A 17782-nucleotide genomic window follows, 5' to 3' on the forward strand; every position below is an offset into this window, starting at 1 on the left:
AGCCAGAGCTATAAAGAGAAACCCTGTCTCGAAAAACCAAAAAAAAAAAAAGAGATGGAGGAATAATTACCGCTTTATTGAGATAACGTACTTCTCCTTCCTAGAATTCCTGCTCCTAAGCATACTCCTCCCCACCCACCCTGAAGTTCTTTCCCAATAAGTCAGAACTTAAGTTCGCTTTTCAGGCACTCCGAGCCTCTTACTCTTTCTGAAAGCCTCTCTCTGTGACCTTCCTGCCATGTGGCTGCTTAGCTCACTCCTAACTCAAAGGAAATGGCTCTCTCCCTCCCTCCCTCTCTCTTAAAACTCACCCTCTGTGGTCCTTCAATTTTATTTTTTAAATTCCCAAGACAAGAACCCAAAAGTGACTGGCTTGGGCCAGATCTGGCAGTCATAAAATTCCCAGGACCCTAGCTCCCCAGAATGAGCCCACGGTTCTCAACGATGTGCCGATATTACAGGGGCTTTTGCCAAAAGCATGGGCTCCTTGCTTGGGACCATTTTGGTTACAATTCCAAAGCCTGGCATTTCTGCCTCATGTGGCGCTCATCATTTCTTTTACTCTGGTTGAAGGCACAAAGACAGAAGGTATTCTCTAACCTTTCCTGGAATCAACTTGAAATAAAATCAGGTTGAACCAAACTGCCCTACCTTACCCCACCCCCATTCTAAGATCAGAAGGGAGCACCGCGAAGGAGGCAGACTGGATACCCTCCAGCAACAAGGGAGATGGGAGCTTTTCTCCTAACTTCTTACAGAACCAGTGATAGTTTGTATATTCTTGGACCAGGGAGTGGCACCATTTGGAGGTGTGGCCTTGTTGGAATAGGTGTGACCTGGTTGGAATAGGTGTGTCACTGTGGGTGTGGGCTTAAGACTCTTACCCCAGTTGTCTGGAAGTCAGTCTTCCACTAGCAGCCTTTGGATGAAGATGTAGAACTCTCAGCTCTGCCTGTGCCATGTCTGCCTGGATGCTACCATGCTCCTACCTTGATGATAATGGACTGAACCTCTGAACCTGTAAGCTAGTCCCAATTAAATGTTGGTTGTTTTTATAAGACTTGCCTTGGTCATGGTGTCTGTTCACAGCAGTAAAACCCTGACTAAGACAACCAGCCAGACCACATCTTGACAAGGGCTGCTCGACTCTCCCTCCATTTCAAACTAAAGCACATGTCATACCTTAGAGATGAGACTTGGTGGTGTCTGTTGCTGGATCTCTCGTCCTGCTTGGTCTTTCCCAATGTGGCCATGGTGAGAAGTTTGAAGTCCATGGGTCTTGAACTGAGCCCTGCCCTCTGTTTTCTTTTCTTTTTTTTTTTTTTTCCCCTTTGGTTTTTCGAGACAGGGTTTCTCTGTATAGCCCTGGCTGTCCTCGAACTCAGAAATCCACCTGCCTCTGCCTCCCGAGTGCTGGGATTAAAAGTGTACATCACCACGGCTGGCTGCCCTCTGCTTTCTTTGTCAGCTCGGAGGTTCTTTTGAGCAAGTCTGGAGTTCTACTGGGCTGTCTGCCATCTGTCTCTGGGTTCCTTTCAAGCAGATGTGGGCTCTGTTGAGGTATCTGAGCATACAGGGAGGGCTGGAATTCTGTAATTTTGTAATGTAAGCCACACAGAAACAAAGAGTGTTGGAACATGGACATTTCTAGGGTAACGTATGGAACTATGGGAAATGCTAAATCTGAGAGATCTTGATGACCTGGGCAGAATTCTGGAAAAGTAGCCTTTCATGAGCTCATGGTTGATCTAGAAGTGTCCTCTGTTTTAACCATGTGTGGGCACGTGTGTATGTCACATGTATAAGCCACTGTGTGTGTGTGTGTGTGTGTACAGGATGACATGTGGGAGTTGATTTTGTCATTATTTTCAACATGGTCTCTTTGGTCCTTGAGTTCTATATATCTGAGTGTAACTTTGAACTTGTGATCCTTCTAAACTTTAAGCACTGGGATTTCAGTCATATACCGCCATGCCTGGTTCACTTAGCACCACAGATGGAACCCTGGGCTTCTCGCATTCGAGACAAGCAATGAACTAAGCTGCAGTCCCTGCTCATGGATATCACCCTTAGGCAAAGCAAACTAGACCCAACTACACACTGTCCATTCTACGCCATACCTCTCGATAGTGATTTTAAAAGCAGACATTAGTCACTGTGGTGCAGGGTCAAGTTCTTGATGGCTCTTGTTGTCGGCACTCAGTGAAATCAGGAAGAAGAAACCAGCTCTCATCTGGCTCTCTCCTTCCCTTTTTACTTCAGCTTCTCTGAGGCTCTCCCCTCCCCCAGCCTGGGATAATACAGCCCAGGTCAGGCTGAGTCCTGTTCCTAGGTGTTGTTCTATGGGAACCCCTCAGAGCTTCAGCAATACCCTAATCTACACATTCCCCAACCCAGACAAGTTAAACCAAAGTAAGAAAAAAAAAATCACATACATTTCTAAAAATAACATCAATGGGGGTCAGAGGGCTGAAGAGTGCCTGCCTGCAGTTCCAGAAGAAGGGAGTTTCAGTTTCCAGGACCCATGTAGGGCAGATTACAATCACCACGGACAGCCCTACACACACACACACTCTCTCTCTCTCTCTCTCTCTCACACACACACACACAAGAAATAAAACTTTCAATAAAAATAAAATTGAGAACATTGGATGGTCCTGACACAATGCTGTCCATCAAAAATATCATCTAAGATGCTGAGCACACAAGACATGGCTGGACAGTTTTGTCTACTGCTGCATCTGCAGTCAAACTCATGAGAAAAAAACCAAAAAAACAACAAAAAAAAAAAACCTCTAACAAGTACTAGTTTCTATTTAGGTCTCTTTTTGATTCCTGAGGTTGTGTTTTTTACGTTTCCTTTGGAAGTCACAGTGACTGTTGTCTGCTGGCATTCCATACACAAGAAAAAATGGCTCACACATTAGCTCAAGTAGGATTTAGAAGACATGACACTGCCCACAGGAGAGACAGCTTTAAATGGGTTTGCTGGCACGAGCTCCGTCCCCTTTCCCTTATTCCCCACATGAGATCAGATCAGGCCAACAGGGGCAGCTCCCATCCTGGGGACTAGGCACTGTTGATACAAAACCAGAGACCTAGTTGTTGTCCAGAAACCAGATGGTCAGTTGTTCAGAATTAAAATGAAGTGACCCGAGCCTGGTGGCACTCGACTCTAATCCCAGCACTTGGGAGGCAGAGGCAGGTGAGTCTGAGTTGGAGGCCAGCCTGGTCTATAAGAACAGTTCTGGGCTGGAGAGATGTGGTTCAGTGGTTAAGAGCACTAACTGTTCTTCCAGAGGTCCTGAGTTCAATTCCCAGAAACCACATGGTGGCTCACAACCATCTGTCATATAAGAGGGATCTGATGCCCTCTTCTGGCACACAGGTGTACATGCAGACAGAGCCATTTACACACATTTAAAAAAAGAGAGAGAACAGTTCCAGGGCAGCCAGGGCTACACAACAAAGCAAAGGAAGGAAGTAGCCAGGGTCATAGGGACACATGTCTGAAGTCTGGACACACGGGAGGCTGAAGCAGGAAGGGTTGAGACCCTGTCAACACATACATACACCCCCCCCAGAGACTAACACCTGGATGAAGATAATCATCTATGAATAGGAGATTATACCCCACTACACCCTGGGACAGAGATGCTCAGCGTGGAGCCCCACTGACCTACTTGAGCAATGACAAGTATTTCTGACCACACTGGGTGAACCACCAGGCAGGCCACACCTTGACCACCAGGTGGCCTTGCTGAATCTGATGGGATTGCTAGGACCCTGGCTTTTGCCCTAAAAACTATAGGCTACCGGGCCAAGGAGATGGCTCAGCAGAGAGAAGCAATTGCTGTGCACTGTGATGACCTGAGATCAATTCCCAGAACCCACCGTGGAAGGAACAAAGCCATCCTGAACTCCATGCGTGCTGCGGGCCACGATTGCCCTGCAAGATGCCAGAACCTTTAGAAGTATTGCTAGAGCTGCTCACGGTATCAGCTAAAATGGGGCAGAGTTCCGAGGAAGGAGAGACCAAAGGCATCTCTCTTTGTTCACAGAAGAGACACGATGATACTCAGAGGGGCCCAGAGCTTTTATCATTACATCCACGTGTAAGCCAGCCAGGTGACTCTGAGCACCTGTGATTCCCAGCCCTTTGGAGATGGAGACTGGGATATCTTGAGTTCAAGGCCAGCCTGGGCTACAGAGCAAGACCCTATACAAAAACCAAACCCAAGAGATGGACCAGAGAGGCGACTCAGTTTGGTTAAATCTACTCGTTCTTGCAGACAACCCAGGTTCAACTCCCAGCACTAACACGGTGGCTCACAACCATCTATAAATCCAGTTCCAGGAGATAAGATGCTCTCTTCCTTCCGACCTCCTGAGGAACAGGCATGCACATGGTTTACATACCAACGTCAGGCAAAACACTCATGTGTGGTGGTCAAAGGACAACGTTAATGGGTTGAGGGCCTGAACTCAGGCTCTCAGTGAGGCTTACGCGCCAGATACTTCCATACTACCCATTAGCCTCTTGCTGGCTCAGGCCAGATTGGTTTTGATTTTTTTTTTTCAGTGTCTCACTAGTTTGGCTGATCAGAAACTCACAGAGACTGCCTGCTACTCCTTCCCTAGTGTGTCCCACCAGGCTTAAAGACCACAGCTTTGATATGTTCTTCAGGTTTATGTTTATTTTATGTGTCTGAGGGGCTTGCCTGTGTGTATGCACTTGCACTGTGTGTGTATGCCTTTTGCCTGAAGAGGGCATCAGATCTCCTGGAATTGTAGCTATGGATGTTGGTGCCAGGAACTGGCTGTCTTCTGCAAGAACAGCCAGTGCTTTCAAACACCGAGCCATCTCTCCAGCCTCTAGTTATCAAGCAGCAAAGTCCCCTTAGGATGGATAAAGAATTTAGTTAATAAGAAGCAAGAGCGGGGCTGGTGAGATGGCTCAGTGGGTAAGAGCACCCGACTGCTCTTCCGAAGGTCCAGAGTTCAACTCTCAGCAACCACATGGTGGCTCACAACCATCCGCAATGAGATCTGGCGCCCTCTTCTGGAGTGTCTGAAGACAGCTACAGTGTACTTACATNAAAAAAAAAAAGGGCTGGTGAGATGGCTCAGTGGGTAAGAGCACCCGATTGCTCTTCCAAAGGTCCAGAGTTCAAATCCCAGCAACCACATGGTGGCTCACAACCATCCATAACGAGATCTGGCGCCCTCTTCTGGAGTGTCTAAAGACAGCTACAGTGTACTTACATATAAAAAATAAATCTTTAAAAAAAAAAAAAAAGAAGCAAGAGCACTGACTGCTCTTCCAAAAGGTCCTGAGTTCAAATCCCAACAACCAGTTTGGCCCCAATTTTATATTTGAACTCACATATCTTTAAGAAGAAAAGAATTTTAAAAATTACCTTATTCATTCAGTTGTTTTAATTTGTGTGTGGTTGTGCTGGTGGGATACATATGCCACTGTAAACTCCTGAGTTCTCTCTGTCCACCATGTGGGTCCTGGGGATTGAACTCAGACCATCAGGCTCAGGGCAAGTACCTTTACCCACTGAGCCATCTGACCAACCCTGTCTTGTAGCCAAGAGACAAACTGGGCATGGTGGCATATGTTAACGGTAGAACTGAAGAGTGGAGGCAGGAAAAAAAAAATCAGGAGTTCAAGGCCAGGTTGCACACTGAGTTCCAGTAGACCCTGCCACCAAGGATGGAAGAAGGAATGGGATGGGGGGGGGGGGTGGCAGACAGCTTAACCCTTCAGAGGCAAGGCCAGCAAGTTGTGGGGGCATGCCCTTAATTCCACACTCAGGAGGCAGAAGCAGCAGGAGCTCGGAGTTCCAGGCTAGTCTGGTCTACTGAGAATTCCAGGATAGCCAGGGCTAAGCGGAGAAACCCTGTCTTGAACAGAAGAACAAACAAACAAACCAAAACAAAAAAACCAAACCAAACCAAACCAAAAAAACAAAGAAAGGACAAGCACTCCCAGCTGCTGCTCCCTCACTCGAGCCCCTGCACCCCCAATCTTTAGGAAGTTTCAGAGCACAGATAAACAGAAAACCACGTATACACATGTTAATTTGAACACAGGAGGACCCTACAAGCCAAACTGCTACCTCCCTGAGAAGTTCTGCTGGGCCTGCCCACCCCCAACATGGGCAAGGGACAATTTGAACACACACAAAATGACCCTGTAATAATGATGCGCAGTCAAGGATAGTTCTTTGTTGTTGTTTCTGAGACAATGTCTCAAGGGGCCCCCTTGGCCTCAAACTCCCTGTGTAGCTGAAGAAGGGCTTGAACTCCAATCCTCCTGCCTCCACCTCCCGAGTGTTAGCGTGCACCACCATACTGTAAATGGCTGGCTCAGCCTGCTTTCTTATAGAACCCAGGACCACCAGCCCAGGGAGGACATTATCCCCCATGGGCTGGGCCCTCCCCCACTGACCACTAATTAAGGACATGCCTTACAGCTGGATCTTATGGAGGCACTTTCTCAATTGAGGCTCCCTCTCTGATGACTCTAGCTTGTGTTGAGTCATAAAACCAGATTAATACTACTAGGCAGCAAGGCAGGGAGGTGGCTCATCAGGTAAAAGTACTCGCTCTTGGGCTGGCGAGATGGCTTGGCGGTTAAGAGTACTGACTGCTCTTCCTAAGGTCCTGAGTTCAAATCCCAGCAACCACATGGGAGCTGACGCCCTCTTATGGTGTGTCTGAAGACAGCTACAGTGTACTTACACATAATAATAATCTTTGAACCAGAGTGAACTCACAACCATCTGTACAGCTACAGTGTACTCATATACATAAAATAAGTAAAATAATAAAAAAAAAAGTACTTGCTCTTAAAGCCATAAAAACAGCCTGAGTTAAATCCTTGATACCCACAGTGGAAGAATCAACTCTATATCGTCCTCTGATCTTCACACACACCCAGACACACACACACCATATTTGCACATATGCAACAATAATTTTTAAAATACAAGTACATGGAAGGGTGTGTTGCCTTGATGGCAGAGTACATTTGTAGCATGCATGAATGCAAACAAGGGCATTAGAGTGCTTAGGTATGGTTGACAAGAAGGTTTTAATTGTAGATACGAGGATACAGTTAGAGGCATCATCTGGCCAGAGTCCAGACTGAACAGGAGCCCTGAGATTGGGGGGAGGGGGAAGGAGGAGGATCAATGGACCCAGTGAGAAGCTGAGGACCAAGAGAGGAGCAAGAACAAAGGGAATTCATGGCTGAAATGTCAGGTTTATCTAGGAACGAGAAGCTGGTCCCTGGGTTGGAGAGGTTTAAGGTAAACTCATCCTTAGCTACCTGTGAGGGCTGAGGTGCTGGGAGGAGCCACTGGTACTGAGTGAGCCTTATCCTGGGTTTCTTTGGACATGACAATGCACAAGGCCCTTGTGTTCAAGCCAGCATCAAAGAAATTTAAAAGTATATGGAAGACGTGTGCAGGCTACGTGCAAACACTGCGCTAGCTTATAAAAGCTACTTTAGTGTTCTGGGATTTTAGAGCAATGCCTCATGGGTAGCTAAGGATGAGCCTCTGAAGTGAAGCCCCTGTGTTAATGTATCCAGCCCCCATCTCCAGAGCACCGCTGCTTCCTGTCAGTGAAGGTTGCTGCTGCCTGCCTTCCTCCGACTTCCCCACTTTGATGCCAGAAGTGGTTTCCACCTTCGGACTTTCAGAAACGCCACAGCCAATGGATCCCACTTTAGATCCCCATCCTTAACATCTTGTAGAAAATCTGTAACTACTCCCATATGGCTAGCTCCTGGAAAGGAGAGTTCTGGGTCAAAGGCAGGTAAATATCGCTTTACAGACACAGTGAACAGCCTATCCTCCCACCTCCCTGCCCACACCCTCACAGGGGCCGGCCCTCCAGGGCACCAGGCTGTGCTCCACACTAGTATCATTTTACTTTCTGCTCTTCATCCTGTGAGGTTATCCCCCGAGGTTAAATAAGTCATCCTCAGAAGAAGTGGGTAGAGGAGTGGTCACGAGAAGTTAGGGAGGGGGGATGAGGGGAGGAGTCTCTGATTGCTTCAGACACCAGACTCAGTTAACTAGGACTTGGCTGTGTGGTGCACTTTAGGTGTTCTGGCCACAGCCAGAAACAATACATATTTCAGAATAGCTAGGGTCTGGCATAGAGAGGGTGTTTGATGACTTTCAAATGCTAACTGCACTGCCAGCCTGTATTTAGGTAGCAAACTGCCCCCTGAACATACCCTACAGATACGGCCCCTCAATCCAATTGGGCTTTTTTGGGGGGGCGGGGGGAGGGAACAGGATCTGTCTGTGTAGCCCTGGCTCTTCTAGAACTAGCTCTGTAGACCAGGCTGGCCTCAAACTCAGCGATCAACTTTCTTCTGCCTCCCAAGTGCTGGCATTAAAGGTGGGAGCCACTACACTCAGTTCAATTTGTAGTCTTTTTTTTAAATACTTTTTTTTAAAAGATGTATTAATTTAGGTTTTTTGAGACAGGGTTTCTCTGTAGCCCTGGCTGTCCTAGAACTCACTTTGTAGACCAGGCTGGCCTCGAACTCAGAAATCTGCCTGTCTCTGCCTCCCAAGTGCTGGGATTAAAGGCGTGCGCCACCACGCCTGGCTAAAGATGTATTTATTATTTATATGAGTATACTGTCGCTGTCTTCAGACACACCAAAAGAGGGCATTGGATCCCATTACAGATGGTTGTGAGGCACCATGTAGTTGCTGGGAATTGAACTCAGGACCTCTAGGAAGAACAGTCAGTGCTCTTAACTGCTGTGCCATCTCTCCAGACCCTCAATTTGTAATCTTAAAAAGAGTTGAAACCAAGGCACAGCTGGGAAATGGAAATGCTGGGTGGGATTCAAACATCATTTACCAGCTGAAAGGGGTCGATCTCCCGAGACTGCCCTGGAGCTGAAAGGGGTGGATCTCCCAAGACTGCCCTGGAGTGGGGGTTCAGTGTCGCTGTAATGAAGAAAGGCTGGATCCTGAGTTTTGTCTCAAACGGATAGCTGAGAGTAAGGAGAGTCTGGCCCCTTGTGGGGCTGCCACCAGGGACCTTCCAGGAGGAGCAATGAAACATTACTAACACCTGGATACTTGTTTCTGAGCGGGAGGGCCCCCATCTCTGTCCCGCCCTCTCTCCCCTCCCGCCTCTCTTCCCCACCCCCCACAATTCACACTGACTTTAAACACCTCTTACTCCTTCTGCCTGTAGGTGTGAGCCAGCACACCTGCTCTGGAACAATGTCTTCCGCCCCTTGATCATCTATCCATCTCCAGCTTGCTAAGTGCTTTTTGTTCCCCAGCTTCCCGATCGCCAGTTTACACCGGGAGGTGTGACCTCAGAGGCTGCGTTGTTTGAGGGAGCGAGCTTGTGGGAGAACCAGGGCCCAGAGGAGAGCTACAGGCTCGAGGGTTTCCAGACCAGCTCTGCGGATGGATAGGGTTCCATCCAAATGGAAATGAAGGTCCCCTGAGAAAGAGAAAGGGGCACTCCCTTACCAGAACCGTTGGGCTCCACTTCATTAAATTTACCAGACAGAAAGCTCAGAAGGGAAATAACCACCTGCCAGTATCTCTCCATCTCTTGTGTGTGTGTGTGTGCACGCATGTGTTAACACCTGGTACCTCACATGGGCGAGGACTCCAGAGGAGACTCAAACAGCCAGTCCAACCCTAGCAGAAGGGACTAAGAGAGCTCTGAAGATCTTTCATCTGCTGGCTGAAGCCTTGCCCTCCCCTGAGGCGTCCCATCTTCCCCAAAGGCGCTCAAAGCCAGTTCAAAGAGTGTTCTCCAAGCCCGTTTCTCCCGGTTCTTGCCCGTACCCTTCTCCGGAGTAAGTTCATTCTTCCCAGTTTAAAGCAAAATTAAAATTAAAAACTTGTTCCTCGGGGCTGGGGGTGGAACCTAGTTTCTAGATTGCTAATATGAAGGGAGCCCTGGGTTTAATCCCCAGCACCCCATAAAACGGCCACCATGGTCTGTGTAGTCCCAGCATTCTGGAGGCGGAAGAAGTTTAAGTCTAGTCTTAAAGCAATATGGCATGTTAGAAACCAGTTTGTGCTACATGAGACTCTTACAACCAACCACCCAACCAACCAACCAAACAAACAAACAAACAAAACAAAAAACCACCACCACCACCAACAACAACTTAAACTAATAAAAACTCAGCTCCTGGGACTGGCCAGCAGTTAAGAGTACTTGGAGAAGCCGGGCGTGTTGGCGCAGGCCTTTGATCCCAGCACTTGAGAGGCAGAGGCAGGCAGATTTCTGAGTTCAAGGCCAGCCTGGTCTACAAAGTGAGTTCCAGGACATCCAGGACTATGCAGAGAAACCCTGTCTCGAAATAACAAAAAAGAATACTTGGAGAATCCCAGTGACCACATGTAACTCTCAACTTCAGGTCCAGTTCAAACACCCTTTTGACCTCCAAGGACACCAGGCATGGGTGGGGTGCACATACCGACTGGCAAAAATGCTCATTCATAGTAAAATAAATAAATTCAAAACCAAACAACAACAACAAAACACCCCAGCTTCTCAAACATATATCTGAAATCTACAATAAAGGAGACACACTTTGCCAAGGAGCAGCCAAGGGGCAAAGGCTTCACACCTGATGAACAGCACACAAACTCTTAGCTGCTCACTGTTTGACTCAGCGGTTTCGATTCTAGAGAAAATGGAGACACTGACCCACGGTCTGAGGGAGTCTGAGGAAGTATGCCCAGGCTAGGGGCTTCGGCAGAGCCAGCTGGTGAAACCGGCTCACACACTGAACAGTCTAATTCTTTTCTCAGGAAAATCTAACCATTCATAAAAACTGTATGCATTTATAATGATGTAACAGTATCTAGGTGGGTGTGGTGACACGGACCTTTTAATTGCAGCACCCTGAGAGCTGGGCGTGGTGGCGCATGCCTCTAATCCCAGCACTTGGGAGGCAGAGGCAGGCGGATTTCTGAGTTCGAGGCCAGCCTGGTCTACAGAGTGAGTTCCAGGACAGCCAAGGCTATACAGANTGAGTTCGAGGCCAGCCTGGTCTACAGAGTGAGTTCCAGGACAGCCAAGGCTATACAGAGAAACCCTGTCTCGAAAAACCAAAAAAAAAAAAAAAAAAAAAAAAAATCCAGCACCCTGGAAGCAGAGGCAGGCAGATCTCTGAGTTGGAGACCAGCCTGGTGTATACAGTATTCCAGGGCAGCCAGAGCTACACAGTGAGACCCTGTCTCAAAACAAAGGGTAACAGTATCTAAAAGAACCAAATGCATTCATTATACAACAAAAACCAGGGCAGTTGAGGTGGCTCAGTAGTAAAGCTGTTCCTTGAAGTCATTGAAGGTCTGGACTGCTCCTCGCCTTCCACCTCCACCTCTAAGACCAGGCTGTTTTGGGGTGATATGGTGGGTCACAGTCGCCTCTAGAGATTCAAGCAACCCTGCCCACACCCTGGGATATTCATCACTTCTCCCACAAGTGAACAACCTTTCTCTGGGACTAATCCTTGTCAATATAGACAGCTGCAGAGGTTCAAAGAAACAAAGCAAACTACAGAATTGTTAAATAGGTCCCTGCGACCCTTGAGCTGTCCAGGCAGGGACCAGCCCTTGAGGCATTGAAGAAGCGTTTTCAAAACAAAACAAACAAACAAATAAAACAGGGAGGCCGAGTTCCTGTGAGTTTTTTGGTCTTTCGTTTGAGGACTTTCCTTTATGGGAAAGATTTCTGCTGCGGAAGGCCAGAGACTAGGGGAGTGTGAATGGAGGACAGTTCTGCTATATTGGAGTCCCCATTCTTAGGGAGGAGAAAGGTCAAAGCGGCGGTGGGGTGGGGTGACGGGGAGCCGGAGGGTGTCACTTCGGAACCGCTGGGGTTGCAGCAGCTGGATTGCTATGGACGTGACAGAGCAGAGATGGAAAGGACACTTTTTTTGTTTGTTTGTTTTTTGTTTTTCGAGACAGGGTTTCTCTGTATAGCCCTGGCTGTCCTGGAACTCACTTTGTAGACCAGGCTGGCCTCGAACTCAGAAATCCGCCTGCCTCTGCCTCCTGAGTGCTGGGACTAAAGACGTGCGCCACCACACCCGGCTGGAAAGGACACTTTTAATCTCCAACGGGCTAGAGACAGTGGACTCTGCCAAGGAGATGAGAAGAACTTCTAGCCCCAGATGACATGTGAAGACACTGAGGCAAGGGGGCTCGCCCTAACAGTGAAAAGGGGTGGATAGGGAAAATCTCCCAGGCGCAGCCTCTTCCAACCCCATCCGGCTTCCAGTCCCACACCTCAACTGTTCTCATCTGAAGAAGGGGAGAAGCGGGAGCGTGCTGATCCGGGACCGAGCGCTGGGTCCCGCGACTCCATGCTGGCTTCCCTTGCTCCCCCGCTTTTCCCAGGCTACCCCCTGCACCTGAAGACCCTTCCCGGTGCAGGTCCGAAGCCGGATCATCCAGAAAGCCCGGAGCCAACTCCCAACCCGAAGCCCTCCCTGCAGCGCGCGGCATTCCATTCCTCTCCGGGATGCGCCCCGCTGCGACCTCCCCGAGCACGCCCAACGTGCAGCAGCGCTTTGGGATCAGGACTTCGGATTCCCAATCGTCCCCCTCCCCCGGGAACCTCGCCCTCCGAGGGCCGCCGGGGCTGCGGGAAGGAATTGCGGGATCCTAGCCGGCCCCAGACTAGCTCGCGCCGCGCCTCACCGCGCTCAACTTCGGGGCGCAGTCGGGTGCGGGCGGCAGCTAAGGGACCACGGCGCAGAACTGGTGCCCGCACCATTGTCGCCTGTGGAACAGGTGGCCAGGCGGGGACCCGGGTCCTTGGTGTCTTGCAGCTCACCTCCCTTTCCAGCCTGGAACAGGGGCGCCCCGGATCCCAACGAGATCCCCCTGCCCGCTACCCTGTCCCTGAGACCCAGGTACCTCCGGCTCCCGCGGCGGCGGGCGGTTACTGCGGCCCTGGAGGGCGGTGGCTTGAGCCCAGCGGACAGGAGCGCCGCCCCTCCAGCCCTGGGCGGGGTCTGGCGGTTCTGCCCCGCGGGTCCCTCTCCGCCTGCAGCTAGTCCTGTCTAGAAATGGGGGTGGGGGCTGGTGAGATGGCTCAGTGGGTAAGAGCACCCGATTCCGAAGGTCCAGAGTTCAACTCCCGGCAACCACATGGTGGCTCACAACCATCCGTAATCCTATTCTAAACCTTCCGGTTCTCTCTCCAGCCATTCTGCCCCAGAACTAGCAATCCTCCTGCCTCAGCCTCCCAAGTCACTCCTCCAAGACAGGGATGAATCCCCTACCCATGGCTCTATTTTTTTTCCATTTAACAGATGGAAAAAAATAAAAAGCCAGGCTCGAAGCAGTTTAGTAAATTACATAAATGTTCTGCAGTTGAGAAGGGGCGACATCTGAGACTTGAGTCAGCCTGACGCCACTGCCCAGCAGCGTCTATTTCAAGTACTCCTCACTCCCTGCTCTGGCCTGCTGTGACCCAAGGAAGGGCCGGGCCCACGGCATGGTGTTCCTTAGTGGCGATTTCCCCGGCCAGCTCTCCTCTCAGGCTAGATGCCAACGTGCCGTCGCAGCCCTCCCCGCTTCATCTCTCTCACCATACAAACCTGTGTCCAGGCCGCTGAGAAAATGGAAACACCCTATCCCAACCCTGAGAACAGCCTGGGTAAACAGGCTTTGTAAAAGCGAATCTGTGGAAAATTCTCACCCCTTCACCCCACTGCTGACAACTACCTAGCTCTTGGCTATGCCCACCCTTTCTCATTTTCCAGGAGATCCCCAGCCTCCAGCTGCTAGCCGTTGTTGCTCCTGCCCCTCTTGCCCCTTCCTGGGCCATTCCCATTAGTGCTCATCACTCCCAGGTTTGATTTTTTTGGTTTGGCTTTGCCAGACTGCTTCTCATTCTAGCCCACGGCTTTCTTGTAAACCACAGTGGCCTCAAACTTGTGACAACCCCTCTGGCTTTCGCCTCCCAAATGCTGGGATAACAGACTTCGCTCATCTTAAAACTCAAACAAGGAGCCCTGCCAGCCATGGTGGTGCATTTCTTTTCAATCCCTGCATTTGGGAGGCAGGCAGGTTTCTGAGAGTTCGAGGCCAGCCTGACCTATATAGAGCTTTTTAGGCCAAGCCAAGGCTACACAGTAATGGATAATGAATGGTGTTGTGTTGAAGACCCTTCAGCAGTTAAGAGCAATTGCTGCTCTTCACAGGGAGCAGAGTTCGATTCCTAAAGCCCACACCAGAAGGTTTACAATTGCCTGGAACTCCAGCTCCAGAGAATCTCATGTCTTCTTCCAGATTCTGAGGGTACCTGCACCCACACAGCTACACAGATGTACTCATAAGTAAAAAAAAAAAAAAAAAAAAAAAAAAGACTTAATGCTGTTAGTGTGATGGATGCACACAGGTGCCGAGATACACTGTTCTTCAGATAAACTATATTAGCAGAGTTTCAGTGTCATGACCACAGGCTGCCACTATAGGATCTTGAAGGGAGAGAGCCTTCGAATCCAGAAGCAAAGAAAGTTGTTCTTTTCTTTTTCTGTTTTTGTTTTTGTTTTGAGACAGGGTTTCTCAGTATCCCTGGATGTCTGGAGCTCACTCTGTGTACCAGGCTAGCCTCAAACTCAGAGATCTGCCTGCCTCTGCCTTCAGAGTGCAGGGATTCAAAGCGTTGCACCTCCACTGCCCAGCTCAAGGGTTTTGTCGTTGTTGTTTAATTTATTTTTAGTTTACGTGTGTGTGAGTGGTTTTTTTTTTTTTTTTTTTTGCATTCATTCATGTCTGCGTGCTATGTGCACTCCTAGGCCAGAAGAGGGCATGGGATTCCCTGGAACTAGAGTTATAGATGGTTGTGAGCTACCATGTGGGTGCTGGAATTTAAATCCAGGTCCTCTGTAAGAACAGCAAGTGACTTAACCACTGGGCCACCTCTTCAGTCCCCAAGGGGAACTTCTTTTTGCTATGGGTTGGCTGGGGAGGAGGCCTGACTTAGTTTACATACTGTTACAGGATTTGGGGTGACTACTTGTCCTCCAGAAGCCAAATAAAACAGCCAAATTAGGTCTAGAGTAGTGGTTCCCAACCTGTGGGTCATGACTTCCTTGGGGGTTACATAACCGTATATATTTTGCATATCAGATATTTACATTATAATTCATAACAGTAGCAAAATTATGGTTATGAAGTATCAACAAGGTAATTTTATGGTTGGGGGATTGCCACAAGGTGAGGAACTGTATTATAATAATGAGCCACAGCGTTAGGACGGTTGAAAACCCCTAGTCTTGTGAAGCTTTTTGGGGATCCCACTTGAGGGTTTTTTTTTTTTTGTTTTTTGTTTTTGTTTGTTTGTTTGTTTGTTTTTCGAGTCAGGGTTTCTCTGTGTACCCCTGGCTGTCCTGGAACTCACTTTGTAGACCAGGCTGGCCTCGAATTCAAAAATCTGCCTGCTTCTGCCTCCCAAGTGCTGGGATTAAAGGCGTGTGCCACCATGCCCGGCTCTGCTTGAGGTTTAATAATAAAGACACAGTGACATTCCTATAGTATTAGGCTGCTGGCCTTTTGCTGGGGCTGACTCTCAGCTACAATCTAACTTAACTCAACTTCCCTGAACCCGCGTGCCTTCCAGTGGCTCTCACTCTCTGCCCACGGCCCCATTCCCCTCTCTAGCTTTGCCTCACCCGTCCCAGATCAGCCTCCAGCTCTTTATTCTACAAAAATCAAACAACAAAACAAAACAAAACAAGACAAGACAAAAAACCCTACATTCCAGTCTGAGCCAATCAGCCAACCAGCCAATTAGCAGCAGGCAGTTCAGCTCCACCTCTTGGAGTTGCCCTTTTGCAGGGATGAGGGTTATGTGCCTTCCTTCAAGGCAGCTTGGTTTTTTTTTTTTAAATCTGAAAATCTCCAAAGTTTTGGGCTAGCTGTCATAAGCATTTACATATAGAAACTGGTAATGAGTCATAAACAGGACAATACCAAATATCGTGCCAGCACAGTGGGCTCTGCGACCATTTGGCTCTTGCCAGCACAGCAATTAACAACTGAAAACACAGGGACACACTTGCTGCCATTTGATACAGTGTGTGGGGGAAGGTCAACCAACAGTTTAGAGATAACTAAGCAGTTAAGAGTGAGTCCTGCCCGGCTTTGCCCAGCTGGAGATGGCTCAAAGGTTAAGAGCACTGGCTGTTCTTCCTGAGTTCCACAGCTCACAGGACAACTCACGATTGTCTGTAAGTCCAGGATCCAACATGCCCATACAGACATGCATGCAGGCAAGACACCGATGCACATAAACTTAAAAAAAATAAGTTATTTATGAGAAAGAGGAGAGAGAGAGAGAGAGAGAGAGAGAGAGAGAGAGAGAGAGAGAGAGAGAGAGAGAGAGAGAGAGAGAGAAACTGCTCCCAGAGTTTGGTCTCTTTTCCCAGCACCCAAGTTAACAACTTCAGCTCCAAGGAAATAGTATGCCCTCTACTGGCCAATGTGGGCACCTGCACCTATGAGCACTGCCACATGCATATATTGAAAGTATGACTTGGTATCTGTGTGTGAGGAGTTCAAGAAGGCCAGGGACGTCAGGTCCTCTAGAGTTGGAGTTACAGGAGGTTGCGAGGCACCCGAAGTGTGTGGTACAAACAGAGTTCAAGTCCTCTGGAAGACCAGTGTGTGCTTTCTAACTGCTGCACCAAGAAAAATCTTAGAAAAGCTAAATTACCAGTAAAGAGCAGAAAAGGGGATTTATTCAGTGTGACCACTTTGGGAACAGGGATGAAGAGATGCAATTATTCCCCTCCCTCACAATCCATCTTCAGGGTTCTGAAGTGAAGCTGAGCATTAAGAAAGAGCCAGAGTTATGCTAACCTCAGCAGTTGTCAGTCACTGACCATCTGGTCTTTTCTGTTAGGTGGGCCACAGGTGGCGACTCTCTGGGAGAAAAGTTTCCCTCTGGCTGTCCTTGGCTCAAAACTTTCTCCTCACAGGTTTCCTGGGAAGAATTAGTTTCTTGGGACTCACTGTTTTAATAGTCTGAATGCCAAAGTGTCCCTTTAGGAAGGCTCCATCTTTGCCCCCACTTGTTATGCCTGGAGTTACCAGGCTGGAACACACCAGCTAATGAATAATTCCGGATCCCCTTAGGCCTGGGTTGAGGGTGGGGAAGTAGACTGGAAGGCTGGAGTAGACTGGCTTATCAATTTATCAACTTTCTCTGCCACAGGAGAATGGTTAGGGAGCTGGGGAAGGGGTGCATGGGCAGCCACGGGGTCTGTAACCTAACACCTGCAGAGTGAACGGTTAAAGTTTACCTGTGCTCCTGCAGGAAACAAATAGGCTTTGGGAGCCTTGGGAAGGCCTGGACGAGATACCATCAGAGCAAACCTGGAAGCATGTGGGACTGAGGCCAAGCACCTGGAATAAACCACCCAGCTGCCCAAGTGTTTCCAGGGTGAACAAGAGAACTGGAAAGGACTCTTTCTGGGGGACACCAGGACCTGAGAGGAGACAGGGAAGAATGCATCTGTAGAGGGGCCGAAACCTCGGTTGTAAAAACCATCTAAAGTTCCATCTATATTCTCCTGGGGCCTGAGGGAGATTTCCCAAAGCCAAGAAGGAAGTGAATACGTTTTCAGAAACTGCAGGGGCTTCCTGGTAGAGCTTGCTTAGCCCTGGCAAAGGTTTGGCCCCAGGGTCCAGCCCCAGCGCTGCAAAGGGAACAGGAAGTGAGGTCAGATCCCCTGCCTTGG

At 48.9% G+C, this 17782-nt stretch overlaps 1 protein-coding gene across 7 annotated transcripts in view; it reads right to left on the reverse strand.

Annotated features, from left to right (window-relative positions):
* The window catches only part of A4galt (alpha 1,4-galactosyltransferase (P blood group)), a 27197-nt gene extending 14161 nt beyond the window's left edge, over positions 1 to 13036 (reverse strand). For 2 of the 7 annotated variants that reach the window (XM_029469838.1, XM_029469839.1), the window contains exon 1: positions 12729 to 12813. The gene's annotated coding sequence lies outside the window, so the exon portion shown is untranslated. Of the gene's footprint in view, positions 1 to 12728; positions 12814 to 12864 lie in introns of those variants that run through there. The other 5 variants (XM_021183446.2, XM_021183445.2, XM_021183442.2 and 2 more) reach the window with 5 other exon arrangements.
* Positions 13037 to 17782: the final 4746 nt, after the last annotated feature.

The sequence above is a fragment of the Mus caroli genome, chromosome 15, assembly GCF_900094665.2.
Source record: "Mus caroli chromosome 15, CAROLI_EIJ_v1.1, whole genome shotgun sequence".
Classification (NCBI taxonomy): domain Eukaryota; kingdom Metazoa; phylum Chordata; class Mammalia; order Rodentia; family Muridae; genus Mus; species Mus caroli.